The sequence below is a fragment of the Miniopterus schreibersii genome, assembly GCF_964146895.1.
Source record: "Miniopterus schreibersii genome assembly, chromosome: 6".
Classification (NCBI taxonomy): Eukaryota; Metazoa; Chordata; class Mammalia; order Chiroptera; family Miniopteridae; genus Miniopterus; species Miniopterus schreibersii.
Window position 1 is genome coordinate 85,229,210 of NC_138107.1, and position 9,050 is coordinate 85,238,259.

Genomic DNA, 9,050 nt, shown 5'->3' on the forward strand with positions numbered 1-9,050 from the left:
CTCGGCGAGCGCGGCGACGGGCGGCCCGGAAAAGCCGGGCCGGAGCCGGGCGCGGACGGGGTTGGGGCGGCGCGGCGACCGCGGGAGGAGCCGGAGCCGCCCGCAGGGCCCGCGTCGGGCTCTCGCGCCGGCCCGCGGCGAGGCGCCCCCCGTCGGGCCTCGGAGGAAGTGCGCGCGTCCCACAGCCGCCGGGACCCTGCGGGTCTCTGACCGACCACCGCCGTTCTGAAAAGCCGTCCTCTCCAGGCTTCCGCGAAATAGTCCCTGCTTCTAAGCCCGGAGGGGACCGGGCGTCCGTTTCGGGGGGAGAGGTGTGGAAAGCGGCCTGGCTCCGGGAAGCAGGGGTGATGGGGCGGGACCTGGGCCCCGCGCGCACCCACGGCCCCCGCCCTGAGCACGCCCGAGACCTTCGTTCACCACGCGGGTGGGGGCCGGCTGCCCACCCAGGACCGCGCGCGGCGCATTCCGCCCGGACCAGAAGGTGAATTTAAAAATGGACGGAGTTCTGTGAGTGGAACACGGGCCTCCAGCACCGGTGGACGCCGCTGCCCTGGCGTGCGGTCCGACCGCGTGGAGCCTCGCGCACCTGCCTTGCAGCGCTCGCCGCCCCGGGTGGGCCGCAGCGTGGCCTTGACTTTCCTGTGGCCCCAGGCCGAGCGTCCCTGGAGGGGGGACAGAGGCTCGTGCCTGGGGTCTGCCCAGCACTCCGGGGCGCACCACGGGCGCCTGCTGGGGGGCGGCAGAGCGCCCCGGAGCTCGGGGGATAGAGCAGTTCATCTTGGCACAGGAGAGGGGCCCCAGACGGCTCCCCAGAGCGGCTTTTCCGCGGGGTCTGCTGACCGCCGCAGGGGACGGTGAAGGCACCGCTCCGGGCGGGGTCGGACTCGGGCGAGGAGGGCACGTGCGATGGGTGGGCACCGGTGGTCTGAGAACCGGGCACTTGCTTAGAAAGAAGGGAGGAGGCGGAGGTGCCAGGGGGTGATTGCCTTGCCCTAGGGGTGACAGCCGGGAAATGCACAAAACCATTTCAGGGGTCTCGCTCGAACCGCCGCAAGGATTTTTAAAGCATTCAAAACCTGACTATTTAGTCAGGGGAACTGACCTCTTTCCCTTAGATTGTCCAATTAAAAAAAAAAAATGACAGCAGCCAACACAATCGCCGTCCGGTGCTAATGACTCAAAATTATACCTAATTTTTTGTGTCGGATCAACACAAAAAATATATTGTTTGGTGTGCTGCAGAATGTTAGTAATCGTCTGTGTGTGCAGTGAGAGGGAAAGGTTGAAAATCGCTGGTCTACAGTACGAACATGCAAACATAGACCAAAGCAAGGAATAAGGGATAGATATGCCAAAAAAGGCAAAAGAAAAAATGAGAGCAGTTTACCAGGGACTTTCAGAAAAGTTACATGAAACCAGAAAGAAATGCCAAGGAAAACCCCTGGCTTGTGACTCTGGGAACATAAACATTTTAATAGCCTTTGGCGGGGGAAAGGGAAAGAAAGGAGGTAACAATGGAAGCAATGTTTGATTAAAGACCTTTGACCATTACAGCGTCTCTCATCTGTGAAGACATGAATGGGTCATAAAAAATAGGAAAAGATATTAGCCCTCACTATCAAGAAAGAAATGAAACTCGAAACCGGAAAAAGTGATACACTGGAAACAAGATCAATGTTCATCATTAAGGGGCTCAAACTAAACTGTCACAGTGAATAGAATATTATGCAGCCGTTAAAAATGAAGTGTATTTACTGGAGAGATGTTCACAGTGTATTGTTATGTGAAGAAAGTTATAAGCCAACGTGTCTGGAAGGACCTATCGAGAATGTTAGCAGTGGTTCTCTCCAGATGTTTTATTAGTCACTTTTTTACTTTCTACTTCAAACCTATAAGTACTGTCTGAGTTTTAACAATGAGGAATTATTACCTCTTTTGTTAACAAATTAATAAATGCATGGTGAAATAAAGTTTTAATCTTTTGGAAATGTATGTGGTTCTTTTCTTCTAAAACTGAAGTGGCTTCTGTGGCACTGGAAGTCCTTAAGGCAGATGGAAAAAGAGTCTCCCAAGTCAGGCTGACCCCAGGGCTGCACAAGGCACCATTTTAAAAAAATATATGGTTTTTATTGATTTCAGAGAGAAAAAGGGAGAGGGAGAGAGATCAAGCCTCCTGCTGGAGATCAAGCCTGAAACCCATGCATGTGCCCTGACCAGGAATGGAACCATGACCTCCTGGTTCATGGGTTGATGCTCAACCACTGAACCACACTAGTTGGGCAAGGCACCATTTTTTTAATTCCTTGTGATATCTGACCCAAGACCTTTCTTGGCTCAATAACTTCATCCATGAAATGAAGATAACAGTAGTATCTAACAGGGTTGTCATGAGGACTGGACATAATATCTGTAAAACACAGCACTGCTCCTGGCCCCCAGGAGGTGCTCTGTGAGTGGGAGGAGAAGACTTTTCTCATCAGATCCTGCCTCTGCCACTGCGGTGGTCATTAGAGCTGTTTACACATATTCCTCCTCTCCCCCTCAGAGGGTAAGACTGTATTTCCTCACCCATTTGAAGTCAGGAGTGGCCTTGTGACAGGCACTGGCTAACAAAATGAACAGAAGGAACATGTGTCAACAGTGAGCATTTTGTCCATCTGCCATGACAACCAACAATCCCAGGTTGTGGCTGCTCTATCTAGAAGCAGAGCCCCCAGTGCCCGCACCCCCCCCCCCAGACATGTAGCATGAGTGAGAAAGAAACCTTTGTTCTAAGCCACTAAGATTTAGGGGCTATTTGTTACAAAGCCTAATTAAACTCATGCTGACTGACACAGCCACTTGCTCCTTTTGTGACCTTGGGAAAGTTACTTAATCTCTTCAGGTTTCCATTTCCTTTCCTGTAAAATGTAAATGTTAACCTTCCCACTCCATAGGTTGGTGGAGAAAACAAGTTAATGTCTGAAGTGCTTGGCCCTGTACCTGGCCCCTGGTAAGTACCTGTGAAATGATAGGGACTATTATAACCTCACCACACGGGCTTGTTTTCTTCTATTACATGGGAGCAGACATCAGTGCCGAGGGGATCAGTTGGTGCTTGCACGTGGTCTTTCTACCAATGGATATGCTTTTACTGCAGCCATTAACTAAGTTACTCACACATGAATGAGAGGTGCCAGAGTCGACATAGGTAAGAAAATTCACTGAAATATTATTGATAATCTCCTTTTCATCCCTGGAAGAAATGCCAAATAATAAGTTCTAGTGGAGTTGGCAGCCACATGGCCTGTAGTTCATGTCCCTACCCCGACAACCAAGAGTGTCCTCTCAGGGGTTAACACCAAAAGGTTCCAGTGATCCTCAGAGTCACTCTGGTGAATGTGACTTGTGAACTAGAGAGATGGCGATAAGGGCAGTGACCACCAATTTCTTCTACAAGAAAAACTGGTTTCTTATCCTCTCAGAGTCCTAGAAACACATTGGTCTCTAATACGAGAGAGAGAAAGAGCGTGTGTCTGGGTGGTTCTAGTGCTCTGGGCGCTTTCCTGCTTAGCCTGGGGAGTGAGGACAGCATGCGGCCATGAAAACTCTGATGTGGGGGACACAGGAAAGCTTTGTTTCTGTTGCTACTTAATTAGCAAGGCGCACAATTCTGACCGAAGATGAACAGTCTTTGAGGGTGTGTGGGCACAAGGCCAGACACCTGGGAGGACCCAGGGGGGTGAAGAGTGGCTCTTCACAGAGCGGCTCGCAGGGGGTGCTGCAGCACCTTCCCAATGTGCAAAGGGATGGAAGCCCAGGGAAATCCCCGGGCAGCGCACAGTGGGCCTGCAATACCGGGATTTCAGTCACTCAAGGCGAATGTGAAATGAGGCTCTCGGGAAAGCTCTCCACTACCTCTAAGAAAGAGTAGCGTGCAGCAGTAACAGTAACGGGTAATGACAGTCCTACCTTCACATCTGCAGGGCGCTATAGTTAACCCAGTGTTTTCCCGTGCATTTACTCACTGTGGCCTTGCAACGAAAGGATCAGCCAAGCTATAGAGAAATGTTGCCCCTATTGTACTTCTGCTTGACTAACTGAAAGGTGTGGGGTCTTCCTAAATGCTGTGACCCACCAACACAGAAGGCAGGGCAGAAGCGGAGGGGAGGCTGGGAGTGAGTTCTGGAACCTGGCTGCCCATCTGAAATGAAGACCGTCGAGCAGCCGGCACACCATAATATTAACCGTAATGTTAGCATGCGATTCTGATTTCCATCACAACCAACACGCAGCGGCCTCTCCAGTCTACCACCATTACACCGATCCACGCGTTAAGGACCACACCCTGGGGCTGCTTCCTGCCTCCTAGCTCTGCACGCGCCCTCCCATCCTCTTATTCCCGCCCAACTAACCCTCCTAAGCATACCTTTCACCGAGACACTTGCTTATGCAAAAATCTCCAGTGACTAAGTCCGAGCTCCTAGGTCCATAAGTGCAGGTCCTCTGGCTGGACCCACCACCAACTCTTTAATTCGGTCAGAAGCCCATTCCCAAGTTGCTCCCACGCCGGCTGGAACACCCTCACCACGGGTGAAAATCCTGCACACAAGGCAGCAGATATCATGTCCTCCGTGAAAACATCAACAACACGCACCTCCAGCCTACAAAAGTCTTCCACATCCCTGCATTATGGTAGGTTTTCTACAGTTCAGCACCCTCATCTTCAAAGTAGGTACCTTACAACTATGGGGCTACGGCTTTCCAAAGGGGCCGCAGACAGGGATGTTTGGAAGGAAAGCAACAGGCAGACCCTCGTGTTCAATACTTGCTTTTTACCAAACACCCTGCCCCCTTTCACGAGGGCTCTTCCCTCACTTTGCAAAGAAAAGTGGTGGTCGCTCTCATTCCCAATCTTACTGGGGTGCATTGCTCGTGGTTTTTTTTAAAAAACCCTCCTGGACACCAAATACAGGAGAAATGGAAAATCTTGGTGTATGTGTCGGGGAGGTGATTAACTCTAAGGACTGTGTGTTAGTCTGCTCCTGTTGTCTTAACACAGTGTCTCAAACAAGTGGCTCAAGCAACAGAAATGTATTGTCTCACAGCTCTGGAGGCTGGAAGTCCAAAGTCAAGGCGCAGCGGGGCTGGTTTCCCCTGAGGCTGTGCGGGAAGGATCTGTTCCTTTGGCTGGCACGTGGCTGTCCTCTCTAGCTGTCCTCACATCCTCTTTCCTCTGTGACGTCTGTCTCTGTGTCCAAATGTCCCCTTTTAATAAGGACACTCGTCATAATGGATGAGGGTACACCCTAATGACATCTTAACTAACTATATCTGCAATGACGTAATTTTCAAATAAGGGCACATTTGGGGGTACCGGGGGTTAGGACTTCAATAGACGAATTTGGAGGGGATTCACCTTGACCCACAACAGATCCGGTAACGAATCCTTTGCAAGTCACGTGGTTTCCAATACCTTGCTTTCAACGAAATTGACGGAGGACAGAAATAGTGTTGTTGGCAGCTGACAGATCATTAAAACTAATATTTGAAAATGGATTACCATGTGATTTGGGGCGAATGAAGTCAGAAGGAGTTTCTAAAATTGAAGGACTTTTTTTAATAACAAAACTCTTTTCATTTCCCATCTTATTTGTAACAAGGATTTTTCATCTCTAAAAAAATGGAAAATAGAAATAGAATGGATGCTAAACACTTTGTCATTATAGCCATAAGTAATTTTTATCCACAGTAATATAATGTTTGGAAAAAGAACAGCATCATCTATATTATTAAGAAATGTAAGCTTCCAATAAAACTTTATTTTTATGTTAGCATTTATCAAAATAGTCTATTCATTTAGGTTGTTTCAATCAATTGTGCAACACTAGCAATGATAACTCAATCCGGAAAGCACTTAAAGCCGAGGGTCACAGGAATTCTAAAGTGCATAAATTTCAATTTTTAAACACATGTTTGATAGATAAAAGTATGATGGGATACTCAGTAAAAGATGTTCAATCATAAATAATTTACATTAGCATAAAATTCTGAAGGGGAAGTAGATGGAAACAAAATTTCAAAGAGAAAACAGAAAAATATACAACTTTTGCTCGCACAAGATGAGCTGGTTTGTACATTTCTTAAATGGATGATGGTGAGTCACAAACTGTTACAGGATTTAGATTCCATTTGTATACATTTAAAATAGTGATGCAACAGTTTTATTTAAAAATGTCAGTATTTCCTAACACTAGCAATTATATTTTTTGCAACTACTTAAATTTATAATAAAATTATAGATACCAACTTTTAAATGTACAAAGAAGAGCATAGTTTTCACCCTATCTGGATGGCTCAGCTGGTTGGAGCATCATCCCAGACACCAAAAATGTCATGGGTTCAATTCTTGGTCAGGGCCCATACCTGGGTGTGGGTTCCATTCCCAGTCAGGGCATGTATGGGAGGCAGCTGATCAATGTTTCTCTCTCGCTCTCTTTCTCTCTCTCTCAATAAAAACACATCCTCGGGTGAGGATTTAAAAAAAAAAAAAGAATGAGCAAAGCTTTCTAAACTATTTAAGAATTACTCAGCATACGGTGCCAAAGTTTGTATTGTTCTTCGGGTGTCTGACTGTCTCAGGGGATATTCAGAATGTGTCTTGTGTAGCTCACTGTTAATCCAGGGAAAACATCCGAGCTTGGGTCTTGGCCTAGTTTTGTCACTATTTCTACCTGCAAAAGGAATCACAGAACTGGATGCATGCTGGCAATCTTGGATTCCTTTCTGAGACGCAGCATGGTGGCATGAAAAATGCACGGTCTTAAAACCACAATGAGATACCACTTCACACCCATTAGGGTGGCTATTATCCAAAAAAAGAAGAAAAGAAAGAAGAAAAAGATTAAAGAAAAGAAGTGTTGGCAAGGATGTGGAGACACTGGAACCCTGGGCCATGCTGTTGGGAATGTAAAATAGTGCAACTACTGTGGAAAATGGTAGGGCAGTTCCCAAAAAATTAAAAATAGAAGTTACCATCTGACTCAGCACTTCCGCTTCTGAGTATACACCCCAAGGAATGGAAAGTGGGGATTCAAACATATTTTTACAGAAATGTTCATAGCATAAATCACAATAGTCAAAAGGTGGGAGCAACCCATATGCCCATCAACAGAAGAACAGATAAAATGTAGTGTATTCACACAGCAGAGTATTACTCAGTCTTCCAAAAGAAGGAAATTCTGACACATGCTACAACATGGATGTACCTTGAAGACATTATGGTAAGTGAAATAAGCCGGCCACAAAAAGACGAACACTGTATGATGCTGTTTATATGAGGTCCCTAGAGTAGTGACATTCATAGAGACAGAAAGTAGAAAGGTGGCTGCCAGGGTCTGGAGGGAGAGAGGAATGGGGCGTTATTGTTTAAAATTATTATTATGCTTAACATTAATAGTATTGTTATGTTATTGTTTATTGGGTCCAGAGCGTCAGTTTTACTAGATAGAGAATGTTCTAGAGATGGATGGTGATGATTATACAACAATATGAACATTATTAATATCACTGAACTGTACACTTAAAAATGGCTAAAATAATAAATTTTACGGCACGTATATTTTACTTTTAAGCACATGGTCTTTGGACTCAGATCTGCTAGTAAGTGACCTTGAACAGTTTGCTTAAATTCCCTTCAACTCTCTGTAGAAAGGAACTAAAAGTGCAAACTTGGAGGCTTGTTGTGAGAACTGAAACATAAACAGACATGTTGCGGGGGCTGGAGTGCGCACCCGGATCCCCTCTCCAGGACCGAGGTGTCTTAGCCCCAGCTGCGGCGCTATTGACTGCTGGTGGCCCACGCTGCACACCTCAGGCATCGGTCAGCCCCAAAGGGACACAGCAACTGGTTGATGCCAGCTCACAAGGTCCAGCCTTTTGCCTCAACTGGGAAAACTGAAGGGTCATCCCAACCTCATAGCCTCCAGCAGGGTCCGCTGAGGAAGCATCCCTCTGCTTCCATCAGTCCTGCTTCTCTCCCCTTCTTACAGCCGTGAGAGGGTAAGTCTCCTGCACGTCCATGTCCCTCTCAGAGTCTGCACCCGGGTAACTCTCCCCTGCTCACGGTTTCCTGGGGGCTTCCCAAACCTGACATGCTTATCATTTCCCACAGGCCCTCCCATGGCTTAGTCATCTGTCCATCTACTCTTCTGCCCCCTCCTCCTCCCTCACCCCATCCCAGCCACACTGAGCCTTGAGGATACCACGCTCATCTCACCGTGGACAACAGTCCCGCTGGGCTGTGCATAGGACCCTCCCTCCCTCCAGGTCACATCTGCAGAGGGGCCTGCACTAAAACATCCCTCCCTACACCAAATCCTCCCCGTGCCTTTACCCTGCCTTGCTGATCTTCATAGCATTTATCATTGACGTGAAATTAGTACTCACTTGCTATTAGACCTAGAATGTGGGCCCCCCAAAGGAGGGGGTTTCTGTCCCTGTGGCCTGTGGAATTCCCAGCAACTGGAATGCCTGGCACATAATAGGCACTCAAGAAACATTTGTGGAAAGAATTAATGAACTGAGATAACGTACGCTGAGCACATAGCTCCGTGCACTGTGTAAGTCAGGGTCTCGACAGATGGTACCTATTATTATTTTATTATATTTCCTGTCTGCCCAACTCAGACAGGATCCTTCTTTTGTATACCTTTTATAGTGCTAGGCACAAAATGACTCAATAAATAAATACCGTTTAATTGGATTTGACTTGCTCTAAAGCCGATGGTGAGGGAGAACGGATTGTTTTTGTCCAAGCTGGCTGGCTGGTTCTACTTCGTTTGAGTGGCCAAGATTCTATCACATCATGTCAGGTCTCTATTAAAATTAATTATGATCAGACTCCATCCATCACATCCCAGGAGAGAAAACAGAGACTTCTCATGAGGCCAATCCTGGTCACTCCAGTGACAGAGGGTTACTCTGAGGCCCTATGTGACATTTCTTCATGCTAATCATCAAACAATGTAAATATTATGCAATAATCTTTTAGAAACGACTAAAAGGGAGGT

The 9,050-nt window shown here is 47.2% G+C and overlaps 1 long non-coding RNA gene across 1 annotated transcript; it reads left to right on the forward strand.

Annotated features, from left to right (window-relative positions):
- Window positions 1-299: 299 nt before the first annotated feature.
- LOC308558553 lies at window positions 300-1,970 on the forward strand. Its single transcript, XR_013999028.1, has 2 exons — window positions 300-481; window positions 1,555-1,970. It is a non-coding gene; the product is annotated as an uncharacterized lncRNA (long non-coding RNA).
- The last annotated feature ends 7,080 nt before the right edge of the window (window positions 1,971-9,050 follow it).